This window comes from Dipodomys spectabilis, unplaced genomic scaffold, assembly GCF_019054845.1.
Source record: "Dipodomys spectabilis isolate Male_0828 unplaced genomic scaffold, ASM1905484v1 ptg000526l, whole genome shotgun sequence".
Classification (NCBI taxonomy): domain Eukaryota; kingdom Metazoa; phylum Chordata; class Mammalia; order Rodentia; family Heteromyidae; genus Dipodomys; species Dipodomys spectabilis.
The window spans coordinates 3652687-3669367 of NW_024871203.1; the positions used below are offsets into that span (position 1 = coordinate 3652687).

Sequence of the window (16681 nt, forward strand, 5' to 3'; positions counted from 1 at the left end):
CCTTCTGCCCTCTTATCTTGCCAATGGATAAATTCTGCCAACAGGAAGACTATGGAATTAAAGCAAACCATTACTCTTTTTCCTCTTGCTCAGGAGCAAATGTACTCTTTATTCAACATTACTAAACTCCATCATGCACAATATACTCCATTTCTCAAGGAGAAAAGTATAGGGGAGAGGAACCTAGAACAGGGACCATAAAACAGGCTTTATTCTGGTTGCTTATTCATTCATTCATTTGCCCACTTGGCCATTTAGCATTTATTTGGCCAATATTTGTTGCATATCTGCGATGGCTGAACACTAGAAATATTTATGAGCCACATTCTATGTGCCAGATACTATGTGAATAGTAGCGTAGCAGTGATCTCTTCTAAGCCTCATGGTGCCCAATTATTGCCCTTGTTCCACATGCCTCCTACTTCAAAGCAGCATAACTACTGGTTACACTGCTTCAACTCCGTTCTTTCCGACACCTTGTAGCTGGGTTACAAACACCGATGTCATTGGAGAGAAACTTCTGACACCAGATGGCAAACACAAGCAGTGGGCCCCCTGTGGCCCCCTGCTCTGTCTTTCCTCAAGATAAAGTGACACCCAGAATGCCCTGCGAAACATGGTGTTATCACCATGTTATCTGGGTCATGCTTGTGCAGACCTACTAGGATATTTGCAAATTAGTTTGGCATAAAAGATTATTTTATAGTCTAGAGAAAGAGAGGAGTGGTTTTGAGTTAAAGTAAAAGAACAGTACCTGGTGTTTTAGCACAATTACGTAAGAGAACAAAGGAATAAGAATAAAACAATGGATTCCATGCCGTCAGATTGAACCCCAGGAACCAGGATGAGGACAAAATGATGTGAATGAGAACTGACCCAACACACGACTGCACACATTTGTCATCCTTTATGACTGAATGGAATATACCGATGACTACGTGTCATACTCAGTCTTGTTTGTGTTTCCAAACTGAGATGAAACCTTCCAATACATCTGGGATGAAGCTGAAGAACTTTCTTATGGGAAAGAGCAGAAAAGGGAAATTAACTTTTGATAATAGTTATTATTATCACCCAACCAAAGCCATTCAGTTAGACATATGAATTTTTAATGCAGACTTGAAAGGATTTTGCTTTTATGAAATCCATGCTGACCTAAATTTAACCCCCGTTCCAGTTTCAAAAGAATTTGATTTTGAAGATTCAAAGGAATGCTATTTGAAAATGAGCTCGGAGAGGATCTTGAAATGTTACTGAGCTGTGTAGTTGATTTAGGAGCCTTGAATTTTTAGTTACATGGAACAAGGAATAACTCCAACTTGATAAAATATTGAAAAGGAATACTCAGAATACATTTCTGTTACTTCATTCTCTCAGAGATGACTTTTAATGAATGTTTTCTTCTGAACAAATTCTAATGCAAAAACCACCCAGAGAGGCTTATTTATCCTTATTTTTACGTGGAATGTGAAAATCTAAGTTGTCAGGATAATTGATCTGAATTCCAAATGAGTATTATCTTTATCTCTAAGCCAATGGATGTTTTCTATTTCTGGAAAAGAGGTAGTGTGTTTGTTTGCTTTGGAATCATCTGGCCTGCAAATAGGAGATTTTGAAACTTTCCTGGGTATGGTTTGCACTCATAGATGGAGACTGGTGCTTACCATTGATTGATTTAGTTGAACTCAAGCAACAAACATGTTACACAAGCCATCATTAACCCCTTGCTTGGATTACCAATTTCTTCCTAGAGCCAACATTTTTTGTTGTCATTCATTGTTACCCATTACTGTTCAACGACTTGATCAAACAGATCACTGGCTTAAAAACTGAATGACTATGTCCATGACATCCACAGTTTCAAACACTGAAATCTATGGGACTCAAGGCTCAGAGGTCACATACTTATTACAATACTTGAGACATGTTAAGACAGGGCAGCCTCTCCTTCAGCCAATGTCAGTGCCTCCTTTTAAGTGATATTTCAGATTCTTTTCATGGTCTATGTCATGATTAGCACTGTTCATGGAAATCTATGAAAACATTATAGCATAGGGGTCATAAAGGTCAATAACTAGCTTGTTAGGGATCAGGAATCATAGTTTGTGGAAAAGTACTTAGGACTTGGAACCAATAAAGAATGAGTCCAGACAACAAGGAGATAGTATGTACTACATCCAAGAGACAAAGGAGCATCTCAGATGGATTTACAAACCAGGCTGAAACTGGCATGGGTAGAGAAAGTACATTGTTTGGCCATCTAACTCTGGGGATTCTGTGGGATGATAATGAAAGGTGGTCCTATGGGTAACTAGAGAATCAACAGCACAGTCCAAAAAAGCAGATGTCTCCTAATCCTCTCATCGTTTGCTGCAATGTCAAGGATCTCAGGTCCACGCTGTGAGCCACCACTAGAGCATTTCTTTAGAGTTATAGGGGATGCCAGCACAGGCATCGTGGACATAGTCTGGGGAACCTGGAGAATTTCTAAAAATGCTGGTGTCCAAACAGATATTGTGTCCACTTCTGCCTCCTATCAATGGGCTACGGGTACTGAGTAAAGGACCCTTATAACCAGTTTCTATTCCTTGGGTATTTTTTTGGTCAGTCATGGGACTTGAACTCTGGGCCTGGGCACTGTCTCTCAGTTCTTCAGCTCAAGGCTAGTGCTCTACCGCTTGAGCCACAGCGCCACTTCCGGTTTTCTAGTTGTTTATTGGAGATGAGAGTCTTATGGACTTTCCTGCTGGGCTGGCTTTGAACTACTATCCTCAGATCTCAGCCTACTGAGTAGCTAGGATTATAGGCATGAGCCACTGGCACCCAGCTCATTTTCTTCTTTTTTGTACTAAAAAATATAGCTATAAAACTTAGCCTTGGCCCTCAGAATTCCCCATGTCTTGCTGTGAAGTTAAAATACTTCAAAAGGCAGTAATGAAATAGCAGCTCATATCCCACAGCTCTTCCTGACTAACAAGTCAATGTTATTGTGACTTAGGAGAGGAGGAACTTGTGCTGCCTAGGGGCAGTGGGAAGGGAATGGTTAAAACAGAGGCCCCCTTACAGCCACTGGATACGTGATGCCTGAAGGACATCATTAATAGAGCAGCCTGTTGAGACCTAATCATTCTTCTAGGCGAATGTAATAAACCTTAAACTTTTCTGGTGGAAGACAATAAGACCCCACAACTTGCCTACACTGTCTCTTCTCTTTTTCCAGTGGTGAAAGAGCTCAGTGATAACAAAGCATTGGAGAGGAACAAAAATAAGTGTTAAAATGGTAACAATGCAACAATTACAAGAAAAAGAAATGTTTAACAGGTAAAAACCTAGAAATAATTCTACAACTATGCAAATGAACAGCAAGATAGAAGCCACTGAAAGCCCTGTGACTGATGAAGTTCTAGAAAGAAACCTTTATTCTGAAGTTGCAGGAATTCATTTCCTTGGTGTTGGAACTTGCAGCCTTCTCATGAATCCTGTGGCAGGCAAACTTCGCACATAACTAAACTAGGGTCCTCGAGAAATGTAAAATATTTTTATTGTTTGTCATTGTTTAAATTGTCTCATAATATTGTACACATTTATGGGGCACAGAGTGGTAATTCGATATCTATATATACATACAATATGTGATGATGAAATCAGGATAATTAGCATTTCCCTCTTCTTACATGTTTATCACTTCTTTATATTTGAAAACTTCAAACTCTTACTTCTTTATAAGTATATAATAAATTGTTGCGAACTATAGTCAATCTACTGTGCTATACAAATACCCAAACTCAGTATTCCTATAACTTCCTTTGCTATCTGTTACCCAATTTCCTTCCATTCTCCCTCTCCCCTTTAATCTCTAGTGACCACTATTCCACTCTATTTCCATGAGGTATAATTTGCTATATAGCCCAGGTTAACCTACAGTTTACAGTTTACCTGCCTCTGCCTCCTTGGATTACTGGTCTACACCACAATGTGTGGCTGAAATTAATTTTTAGTTTCCACATATGAGTGAGAACATATGTTATTTCTCCTTCTGTGCCTGGGTGATTTTACTTAACATAAAGTCCTTTACTTCCATTCATTTTGTTACAAGTGTCACAATTTCATTGTTTTTATGCCTGAGTGCTATTCCATTTTGTGTATATGTCTTATTTTTTTCATTCACTTATCCATTAACAGATAATTCATTTAAGTAAAAACTACAAACTTTGCCAGGTGCCAGTAGCTCATACCTATAATCCTAGTTACTCAGGAGGCTGAGATTTGAGGATTGTGGTTTGAAGTCAGCATGGGCAGGAAAGTCTGTGAGACTCTTATCTCCAATTAAGCCCCCCCAAAAGGGAGCCAGAAATGGATCTGTGGCTCAAGTGGTAGAGTACTAGCCTAGAGCATAAAATCTTGGGGACAGCATACAGTCCCTGACTTCAAGAGTCAGGGCTGGCAAAAAAGGGCAAACATTAGTGACTTGGTAACTCTGTAGCTTTTGGTCATGTGTAAGAGTGGCAACCAGTAGAATGTATTTTAATTGGCTATTAAGAACTGAGGAGGGAGGGGGGAGTTCGGGAGGTGGGGAGGGAAGGGGTGGTAGGGGAAAAACAAAGGAGGGGGTAACAATGCTCATTACCTTGCTCATGTAACGGTGACCCCTCTCTATAGTATCTTTACAATAAAAAATATATTAATAAAAAAAAGAACTGAGGAGCTGGACACCAATGACTCAAGCCTGTAATCCTAGCCACTCAGAAGACTGAGATCTAAGGATTGTAGTTTGTAGCAAACGTGGGCAGAAAAGTCCATGAGATTCTTCCCTCCAATTACCCACCAAAAAAATCTACAAGTGGACTTGGGGTTCAAGTGATAGAACACTAGCCTTGAGCTCAAAAGCTCAGGAACAAGTGTCCAGGCTCTGAGTTCAAGCCCCAGGACCAGCACAAAAAAGAAGAAAGAAACAAACTAAAAGAATACCATAGACTAGGGGAGGGGGGATTAAACAAGACATTTGTTTCTCACAGTTCTTGAGGCTGAAAGTTAAAGATGAAGATGCCAGTGTGGGCATGAGCTGGAGAGGGCCCTATTTCTGCATTCAGACAGCTCTCTTCTCTCTGTGTCTTTACATGGTAGAAGGAAGATGCTTTGGTGTGTCTTCCTCTAGGTAAAAGGGTACTAATTCTACTATGGGGCCCCACCCTCATGATCTTGTCTAAATCCAATTACTTCCTAACACCATCACATTGGGGTCTAGGACTTGAACATATGAATTGAGGGACACTCAAACATTCGGTGTACAATAGTACTCTCCTACTCATATAGTATCTTCTATTTATGCTATCACAATATTTAGTAAATTGTAATATATTGGTCTTCCTGCTTACAGCTTCTCGATATATTTTCTTTATATTTTGTGTATATACTGGTACATGCTAGGCACACAGGCATGTATGTAGGATGCTACTGGTAGCCCGACTATAGCCAGTATGGTGTCCCCTAGAAATGTAAATCTTCCAAATCCTTGTATTCTTGAGAGGTTATCACTTAAAATCAAGGCTATCTTCCTTAACAAACCTTGTTGATAATAACTGACAGTGGCTTCAGAAATTTGACTTTTAGCTCATTGATGTTTTTGATTTTATATTCCTCTGACAATTAGGGAAAAATTTCAAGTTTGGCTCCTTTTCTCAAAAGAGGAGAAAAATGTGTAAGACCAGAAGGAAATTTAATTTTCAAGCACTTCTTGGCTTTATTTTTCGAAGAATATTTAAGATAAGATATATTTGCCAAGCAGTCACCCAGAGTCATCTCTGACAGAGGAGAACAGAAGGTTCTCATTGCTGTTAAATGTTAACCATTATGCACCGCTATCCTTCTTGCTGATTCAAGGACTAATTTTGAGTGTTGGCAAGAGGACCAACTGATAGACCCAGATACTTGGTAAGAAGTGCGTTTGGCATTCAACAACAGATCCCCAAAATACATGAAGCAAAACCTGTTAGAATTGAAGGGAGAAATAGACATTCTAACAATAATGACTGAGGATTTCAATATCCCACCTTTGGTATTGTCTAGAACAACTAGACAGAAGATCAACAAGGAAACAGAAGATTTGAACAACATGATAAATCAAACATACCTAATAAATACTTATAGAACACTAAGCCCAGCAACAACAGAGTCCAAGTCCTTCTCAAGTGCACAAGGAATATTTATTGTGCAGGACACACCACATTTTGGGACAGAGAAAAAGTGTCAGTACATTTATAAGGATTGAAAACATACAAAAATCTGTACTCTGACCACAACAGAATGAAATTATGAATAAATAACAGAAGGAAGTTTGGAAATTCACAATGCGATGGACTCCAACAACACATTCAAACTAATGAGTCAACAAGAAAAATCACCAGGGAAATTAGAAAATACTTGGAGATTAATGAGAAAAATATATTGAAACTTATGGAATGGAAAGTAGCACTTAGAATGCTTATATGTAGAAATATTTAAAAAATAAGATTGCGAATTAATAACCAACTGACCCCTCAATCAATATTAGCAGCTCTATATTTGGGGAACATGCCTTTATATCACCTCACTGTAAACTTTAGATTAAATTTGTTAGTGAATGGAAATATCATCTCTGTCAAATGGTAATGCATAGTAACAATTTATTTGTACAAGAAAGGAAATGATAACAATGTAACAGAAACCGGAAAATAATAAAAATAGTTACCCAGAAGATCCTCATCTTAGTGTAATACTCATTCTGATATATCCCCTTCCAGTCTTTTCCTCTGCATTTACACATGGGATACAATAGGAACAGGATGTTAACAACAGGGCAATTTGATCTAATTTCTCTCTATATTTACAACTTTGAGTTCTATGTCCCTGTTTTCTCATTTCACTAAAAGTAGAAATACATAGGGCAGTTTTGAAGGATTAAGATGTTGCTACAAAAGTATATCTAAGTACAACACATAGGATGAGTAATGACTGAGTTCATGGGACCAGTTCTCCTTAAACTATTTTTTTTCTGACATAGCACCATTTACAATATTTGTATAATTTTTTCTTTTCTTTTATTTTTTTGATGCCAGTCCTAGGGCTTGAATTCAAGGCCTGGGCACTGCCTCTGAGATTTTGTGCTCAAGGGTAGCACTCTACAACATTTAGCCACAGTTCAATTTCCAGCTAATTGGAGGTAAGAGTCTCATGGACTTTTCTGCTCAGGCTGGCTTTGAACTGTGATCTTCAGGTCTCATCCTCCTGAGTAACTAGGATTACAGGTGTGAGCTACCAGTGCCCAGATTATACAGTTTGTATCTTGCCTTGTCCACTATACATTTTATCAAGAATGCTTTTCATGTTGCTTTAAAGCCTTTAGCACTAGGATGATTGATTTTTCATAGTCTCTGATTTATCATGACTTCATAACCCTTTTCCTCTGCTAATGACCTAGGACTGACTTACTGATTGATATACAACTAGACCTAAAAAGAAAACCAAAATCAAAGAGCTTCTCCCAATGTCTTCTCTGTGGATTACTGGAAATTTTTTTGTCCTCAATTTCGACATGTTCTCTGCTTTGACCCAATTACACAAGCTCTATTTACTTTCTCAGAAGGAAATGGTTGGAGGCTGAGATTTTTCACTCTCTATTGAAGCCGTATTTCTTTTCATTTGTGATACTGTTTTTCTTGCTCCTCACTCGGTTGGAAGACAGACAACTTCTGCATTTGCTTCTGAACTACATTAAGATTTCATTCATTTGTTTTCTTCCCTGGCAAAACACTTGATCTAGGCCCTGGTAACAGCCTGTGCAGGTGTAAAGTGCTCTTCAGAGTGATCACAAAGAGGCTTTGAGTTGTCACTATTGCTTTAAGGTCTCTCCACAGCAAATACACAGAAGTAACCTGCATCATTTCTGTCAAAACATAGCTGTAGAGGGTCTGGGATGTGGATTCTCAGGAGGTTGTTAGATTTGGTGAGAGATAGAGGGTCTGGGATGTGAATTCTCAGGAGGTTGTTAGATTTGGTGAGAGATCGAGGGTCTGGGATGTGGATTCTCAGGAGGTTGTTAGATTTGGTGAGAGATCGATAGAGGGTCTGGGATGTGGATTCTCAGGAGGTTGTTAGATTTGGTGAGAGATCGAGGGTCTGGGATGTGGATTCTCAGGAGGTTGTTAGATTTGGTGAGAGATCGAGGGTCTGGGATGTGGATTCTCAGGAGGTTGTTAGATTTGGTGAGAGATAGAGGGTCTGGGATGTGGATTCTCAGGAGGTTGTTAGATTTGGTGAGAGATAGAGGGTGTGGGATGTGGATTCTCAGGAGGTTGTTAGATTTGGTGAGAGATAGATAGAGGGTCTGGGATGTGGAGTCTCAGGAGGTTGTTAGATTTGGTGAGAGATAGATAGAGGGTCTGGGATGTGGATTCTCAGGAGGTTGTTAGATTTGGTGAGAGATCGATAGAGGGTCTGGGATGTGGATTCTCAGGAGGTTGTTAGATTTGGTGAGAGATCGAGGGTCTGGGATGTGGATTCTCAGGAGGTTGTTAGATTTGGTGAGAGATCGATAGAGGGTGTGGGATGTGGATTCTCAGGAGGTTGTTAGATTTGGTGAGAGATCGAGGGTCTGGGATGTGGATTCTCAGGAGGTTGTTAGATTTGGTGAGAGATAGAGGGTCTGGGATGTGGATTCTCAGGAGGTTGTTAGATTTGGTGAGAGATAGAGGGTCTGGGATGTGGATTCTCAGGAGGTTGTTAGATTTGGTGAGAGATAGAGGGTCTGGGATGTGGATTCTCAGGAGGTTGTTAGATTTGGTGAGAGATCGATAGAGGGTCTGGGATGTGGATTCTCAGGAGGTTGTTAGATTTGGTGAGAGATTGAGGGTCTGGGATGTGGATTCTCAGGAGGTTGTTAGATTTGGTGAGAGATCGAGGGTCTGGGATGTGGATTCTCAGGAGGTTGTTAGATTTGGTGAGAGATAGAGGGTGTGGGATGTGGATTCTCAGGAGGTTGTTAGATTTGGTGAGAGATAGAGGGTCTGGGATGTGGATTCTCAGGAGGTTGTTAGATTTGGTGAGAGATCGATAGAGGGTGTGGGATGTGGATTCTCAGGAGGTTGTTAGATTTGGTGAGAGATCGAGGGTCTGGGATGTGGATTCTCAGGAGGTTGTTAGATTTGGTGAGAGATCGAGGGTCTGGGATGTGGATTCTCAGGAGGTTGTTAGATTTGGTGAGAGATCGAGGGTCTGGGGTGTGGATTCTCAGGAGGTTGTTAGATTTGGTGAGAGATAGAGGGTCTGGGATGTGGATTCTCAGGAGGTTGTTAGATTTGGTGAGAGATAGAGGGTGTGGGATGTGGATTCTCAGGAGGTTGTTAGATTTGGTGAGAGATCGAGGGTCTGGGATGTGGATTCTCAGGAGGTTGTTAGATTTGGTGAGAGATAGAGGGTCTGGGATGTGGATTCTCAGGAGGTTGTTAGATTTGGTGAGAGATCTTTTAGGGAGTAGATGCGACCAGAGAATACACCAGCTCTGGCCAGCCTGATGGAAGGCAGAGGTGACTCAGGACCCAATTCTGCAGATTTATGTACACTGGCATGTAAATTTCTATGGGCCAAGGGACCAGTTATAACCATCATGTGCCCTGCTCCCCAGATAATGGAATGGTTTTCTTCACTCAATGGCTCTTCGTTCAATACATGGGAATATACATGGATTTTTGCCTCACAAGGGACATTTGACTATGTCTGGAGAAAGTTTAGATTGTCACAAGTGTGGTAAGGGGTAAAATTGCTACTGTCATATGGTGGAGAAGGCAAGGATGCTGTTAAATATCCCACCACGCCTAGAACAGCCTCCTACAAAAGAGAATGAGCTAGCCCCCAGATATCAGTGGTGCCAAGAATAAGTAATACTGATATTGGCATGTGTGCTTGAAGTTTTAACATCTGGTTCAGCTTGCTGGAAACTTTACTCTCCAAGCAATCTATGCAGTTCATTTTACAGACATTAAGATGATAACAAAAAATACAACAATTAACAGCCTGATACCTATTTGCTTTATAGTAACTAGAGACTTAAGAATAAAGGACTCAACCACAATTTTGTTTTTAAAATAATAAGTAAATTAATGTCTCTAAGGGATATAGACTCAAACCCAAGTACTTTCTTTAGGATATGTTTGTCTCAATTATATCAGAAAGCAGTAGGTTATCTTGGCTGCTCACCAAATATTTTCAAGCATTAATGTTTAGAACTGGGTGTTGGTGCTCATGCCTAAATCCTAGCTATTCAGATCACTGAGATCTGAGGATTGAGGTTTGAAGTCAGCCCAGACAGACAAATCCATAAGATTCTTACCTCCAATTAACCATTAAAACTCCAGAAGTAGAGGGTGTGGCTCAAATGACAGCACCAGCCTTGAGTGAAAACATTGAGAGAGCATGAGACCTGAGTTTAAACCCCAGTGTGCGCGCGCGCACACACACACACGTATAATTATCAGCACCAATACTGATGTCATTTTTATTGTTGCCATGAGCATCAATATTGATTATATGCTTATGTTATGCCTGTTTGACAGAGCATCTTGTGTTCCATCTAAAGTCTTTCATTTACTTTTTGTACATGGAGCACAATACCATGGTGCCCAGTTAGTTTGTGGGGGGATGAAGGCAAAGAGAGTTTATACAAGTTGACCCAGGTCACCCAGCTTGGAAGTGATGGGGGAGGGAGTGGTGGAAGAATGACATACCAACATCTGTCATACGCCACAGTCCATCTTTTTCATCACTAACGCCCACTGTATTCTTCAAAAATGTCCATTTAGTGTGAGTGCTTACAAATTTTTCATCATGATGAGTCAGAGTAAAACAAGCAAAAGCTGAAGAGAGCCCAGAGGCCGGCACCTCCACAACAGCCACACCCAAACCCAACTTTCCCATGCTGGCTTATTTATTTCTTTGTTTGACTGCCTGCTTGTTTATTCACTCATTCATCTGATCAGCTTTTGATTAAGCATAAAGGAGCCAAAGAAACATTTACCTGAGGATGTCAGGCATGGAGAAATCAAATAGGAGTCAGAGCACCCAGCTCAGTTCAAAGTTTAATGGGTTAACACACTGCATGGCAGCACAAAGAATTTGCTCTCTTTAAAAGTCTTGGGGGAAAAAAAGGAAAGGTTAATGCTCACCAGTATCAGAGGATGCATGAAAGGAAGAGAGAGATGGAAGAAAGGGCAAAGAGATGGAAAGAAGGGAGGAGTGAGGAAAGCAGAGGACATGGGAACAGTACTGATGAGAGCCCTGGAAGGATACCATGGGTTGTGCATGCCCCGCCTAACACAACTGCAGCGGAGGAAGGCTAGGCATCTGCTGAGCCCGCCTTTGCTTCCAGGATGAGCCAGGGCTTTGTCAGGCGTGTCTGTGTCGTTTATGGTGCAGCAATCTCTGTGTCATGAAGTCTTTTCTCTCCTTCCCTCTCACGCTGTATGCAGCCCACGCAGAACACTGGGGAAGTGAATTCCAGGCTGTCTAATCAGGCTGGGCTGCATCGTGACAAGGCTGCTCGTTTCAACTTCCTGCACATGCTGTGGCATTTGAGAAAGTATCACGAGGAGCAAATCAAGACATGCATATTCACCTTGGGCTCCCTCGCCTCTCTTCCTTGCCCATGAACTGATCATTCCACACCCTCTGGTTTAGGGCTTTATGCAGATGGTGGGGTGGTGGCTGGTGTAATCTCAGGTGAGTGAGTCAATTGGCTTCTCGCTGGGAGAAATTTTGATGAAGTAGCTAACAGATTGGAATCTCTTTTGTCCAGGCAGGTGGCACAAAGGCTGCTCACACCAATTCCTCTGGACAGCTAGAAAAACAGCCAGAGAGGTAGGCACAACTGAATCCTTAACAAAGAATACATATTTTCTTGCCTAACTCTAGTCTCACGCCAAGTTCTGGATCCAAATGATAGGAACCACAGCTGCCTTTTAGTTCCAGAGACAACAATCAGGTCCTGAAAACTTATCAAACAGGTTTCTTCATTCCTGACTGTTTGCACAACCATTGTTCCAATTCAACTTAGTTTGGCTGAATTCTTTTACTTCACACTGCACCCAAACAACGTAAAAGGTCTAGAATGGATCTGCTCATTTCTTAAGTGTACTCACTTTGCCAATCACAACTACATTCGAGGTAGATGATAAGACATCATCCACTAAGTTAGGTGAGGAGGTGAGAAGGTACATTTGCACATAAGGGTTAGAGCAGGATGGAGGTGACAAAGGAAGAGTCCAGAAAGGGTGTTGGCAAACAGGTATTCTACTGAAAGAAATGTGGCAGAGTAGGGGCTGCAGGCCTGTTTTGCTATTCTATGATTTACATAATCCCTTGGTTTCAGTTTCTTCTTCTTAAAATGAGAAAACAGCTGGGCGCCGGTGGCTCACACCTGTAAGCCTAGCTACTCAGGAGGCTGAGATGTGAGAATCATGGTTCGATGAGATCCTGGGCTGAAAAGTCCCTGTGAGATTTCAAGCTCTAATTATCTACCAGAAAACCAGAAATGGCACCATGGCTGAAAGTGGTAGAGTGCTAGCCTTGAGCAGAAGAGCTCAGGGATAGGAGAGCTCAGGGATAGTGCCTAGGCCTTGAGTTCAAGCCCCACGATCAACAGTCAACAGAAAGAGACAGAGAGAGAAAGAGAGAGAGAGAGAGAGAGAGAGAGAGAGAGAGAAAGAGAGAGAGAGAGAGAGAGAATAACCTACTTCACAGGAGGAATATTCTGATCCTTATTCTAAATGGACACTTAGTAATGTTTGATGACATTTATGATTGTCATGGCTTAGGCTGAGAACAATTAGCATGTGGAAAGTCGAGGCCAGGAATGCTGTAACCAATCCAATGCACAGCTCAACCCCACCACAAAGGCCAATAGTGCCAAGGCATTAAGATATATAATATGTAGCGAGTTCTACATATAGTAGTGGCTACTGATGATAACATGAAGTTAATAACATCAATGGTTAATAATTATTGAATATAAGTACTGGAAAGAACTTAATATAAGGATACTTACCTATTAGCAATGTAATCTGAGTCCCAGGAGCAAGTGAATTAAGATTAGTATCTATCTAAAAGTCTAGTCTTCTACTTTTCAGTTTCATGTCCCTGTTTTCTAGGGAAGCACAATAATGTTCATTTTGAGTATTGTCTCTGTTCATTCGTACTCATTCTGAGTCTGTAGGAGGGAGTAGGGTGATAACAGCAGAGCCAGCTGGGACTGTGTAAGCTGGCATTGATAGGCCTCCTGCCTCAAGATTTGCCTACCTGACAGCAACCACTGGGCACAGTATATCCTGGGAACAGTGGGACCTGGCAGCACTCCACTTCCAGTTCTGTGACATCATGGGAACTCAGCAACTTGGGATCTCTTAACCACTCTGAACCAAATCTATAACAATATATAGCAATAAAAATACCAGTCCCCTTAGCTGGGCGCCTGTGGCTCATGCCTGTAATCCTAGCTACTCAGGAGGCTGAGATCTGAAGATCACGGTTCAAAGCCAGCCCAGGCAGAAAAGTCCATGAGACTCTTATCTCTAATAAACCACTCAGAAAACTAAAAGTGATGCTGTGGCTCAAGTGGTAGAGTGCTAGCCTTGACCTGAAGAGCTGAGGAACAGTACCCAGGCCCAGAGTTCAAGCCCCACAAGCGACCAAAACCAGAAATACCAGTCTTGAGAGGGGTACCAAACACTGAGGTGATTCAGACAATACACCAGGTATGATCCAGAAGGTTTTTTCTTTTTCCTTTGCAGTACCTGCAATTCTTCTATGTTTTGCCACTTTCTTCAAAGACCAGGAATGGGTTGGTTTTGAAATGAAATACTCTGTAAGGAGTACCTCAGCATAGTTCCCTAGGCAATAGAAAGAAAGTGCACTGAAAATTAAAACTCATTTATTATCCTTACTGATTCTGAGCTCACCGAAGTGCTTGCAAGTATTCATTTGGCAGCACCTCCCTTAAAGGGCCAAAGCTTGTGTAGGATGGTGAGCTTATTTCTAACCTGCAGATGTCCTGTTTCTCCTGGAGGAGGCACTGCAGCTCCAGTTTTCAAAACCTACAGCGGTGGCCCTGGTTTCCAGAGCCCTTGTTATTCCAAGACAGCAACATGATTTGCATTTTACCTGAGCACTTTCATTTTGCTTTGGAGACTTCAAGGGATTTTCTTCTTTTCCCAATTTTTAACCAGGAAATAGCTTAGAATTTCTGGTTTCCGAAGAGAATCAGTTGAAGAAACACTTGGGCAGTTGAGCTGCTATTTCCCCAATCACAAGGAAAAGGCAAATGGGTTTCATACATCATTTTCCTGAGCATTTCAGATGGGCTTGACGGCCAGAAGGAGTCACCCTACCCATGTAATAATCTTTCATACATATGTTATGTACTACTGGAATCTGGCCTGGTGTGTGTGTGTGTGTGTGTGTGTGGGAAACCCAAGAGTTATGACAGGCTGAACATGCAGAGGTGCCCTGGGTGTCTTCTCTATGACATCTTGTCTGAGCTATGCTCATTCGCATCCAATGTCCAATTATTAAAATCCTACAGGAGCAGTTTCTCCCTCTTTTTCTTTTGATATGCCTCACAATTGAGAGACACATGAGAGTGAACCAGGCAGACTGATGTTAATAAATACAGATGCCAGCTAACCTGACAGTTTGGAGCCTGTGTGAAATGGCTGCTTAAAGGGCATTGTGAGTCAGACAATAAAGAAACAGAGGTTCCTTAAGAGCTTTGTGGAAGAAAACAAAATCACATCTTGTAGCCAGAGGTTAAAGATAGCAATACCATTAATATTCACAATTACTTCTGGGTTCATTCTCTCTCAAGCTTCTGGACAGTTCTGTGAGCTAGGTAGGGCAGGGATTGAATTTGCAGTTGGTTCTTATGTGACTTTCAACTTCACATGTGCTGAAAGACTGGGGGCAAGTGGCTGGGAAGGTGGCTCAGTGGTAGAGCGCTTGCCTTGCATGTATGAGGCTCTGAGTTCGATTTCTCAGCACCACATAAGCAAAAAGAAAAAAAAGCCAGAAGTGGCGCTGTGGCTCAAGTGGTAGAGCACTAGCCTTGAGCTGAAGAGCTGAGGGACAGCGCCCAGGCCCAGAGATCAGGCCCCATGACCGGACCCCTTCCCCCCCCAAAAAAGACTGGGGGCAAGTCGTCATCATTCTCTAGAGGAAGTGGATTTTAAGTCTATTTAAGTCTATTTGTAAAAAAAAATAGGTAAAATCCCTTTTAAGCAATAAGGTAGGATCACTGACCAGTCTGCAACTGGTGACAAGGAGGGGAAATTAGTTCCAATCTATAGGGTCAAAACTGACTTGATAATGACTCTGCTTATACCCAGAAGCACTTCATTCACCAACCTGGAGAGATATCCAAGGTTAATCTACCTATCTCTACTTATAGATGCACTTAATAGAAAATGTATTCTCTCAATGTCTATTGTTCTCTTGCTGCCTAATTAGATATTTTTTAATGTCCTGAGAATCAGTCCCAGGGTCTTGCACGTCCCAGGAAAGTGCTCTGCCACTGAGATACACCAAGGTTCTATTGCCTGATTTAAAAAGTCATCCTTAAGTGTAATCTTTATACACATACAGAGGAAGACATTACATGCATACTACATAAGACATGTTTGTTCCAGGATTATGGAAATGAGGCAGAAACGTGCTTAATTTTAGAATAAATGGATCCAGAGAAAACTGCTCTTTGTCTCGCTCCCCATATCACCATGCTAAAGGTCAACTCTTCTGGAAAGCTCTCCATCATCACCAACAGCCAAGAAATGATGTCATGGACTCCCTGTGGAATCACATACAAAGTTCACTGCTTCTTATCTGTCAGGAGACAGAGCTTGGGCACCATTCGGAGCCAAACCCAATCCAATCCAATTATAGCCCAATTATACATTCTGTTGCCAGGAGCAAGACAAGCTACCAACTACCACCCTACCAACCCAGCTGGTATGTGATCCCCTGGCTGGCATGGGCTCCCAGTGCATAGGAGCTCAAGGTCCAGATAAGACAGAACAGTTGATAATGCTCTAGACCAGCCTAGGTAACAAAGCAAAGACATCATGATGATTCCGAAGCCTTGTCACCAGCCCCACTATTATCTTCTCATAGTGAAGTCCAGATTCAGTGTTATCTTCTTTCTCACAAGGGGGGAAAGTTCTGAAATTTGAAGATTGATAGCTAAAGCTTGTTTCTTGGCTCTGGATCAACTTTCATTACCTGCTACAATTCTGCAGCTTTTCCCATTGTGCATACTGGGACCACTGGCTATCTTCATCATTGCTGAGAACTTCACAGAATATGTAGGAGTTAAAACACCAAGAACCTAGAGTTAGGTAATATATATATATATATATATATATATATATATATGTACATATGTATATATACATACGTATGTATGTATGTATGTATGTATATATATATATATATATATATATATGTATATATAAAGGTATCTCTACTAAAAAGCAAAACAACTCCGTGAATTTTGGCAGGCACGTATCCTTCCAACCTAAGGAGTTCGTTGAAGGTTTACATTGTAGCATTGAAGAGTATCATTGTTTCTTCAGGCTGGCTTTGGATGCATGACCTGTCAATTTGAGAG

At 41.3% G+C, this 16681-nt stretch overlaps 1 protein-coding gene across 2 annotated transcripts in view; it reads left to right on the top strand.

The window, feature by feature from the left end:
- Smpx (small muscle protein X-linked) overlaps positions 1-16681 on the top strand; it is a 57639-nt gene that overhangs the window by 25627 nt on the left and 15331 nt on the right. The window contains exon 5 of one of the 2 annotated variants that reach the window (XM_042670178.1): positions 3221-3502. The exons of the other annotated variant lie outside the window; for it this stretch is intronic. The gene's annotated coding sequence lies outside the window, so the exon portion shown is untranslated. Of the gene's footprint in view, positions 1-3220; positions 3503-16681 lie in introns of those variants that run through there. 2 annotated transcript variants of the gene reach the window in all.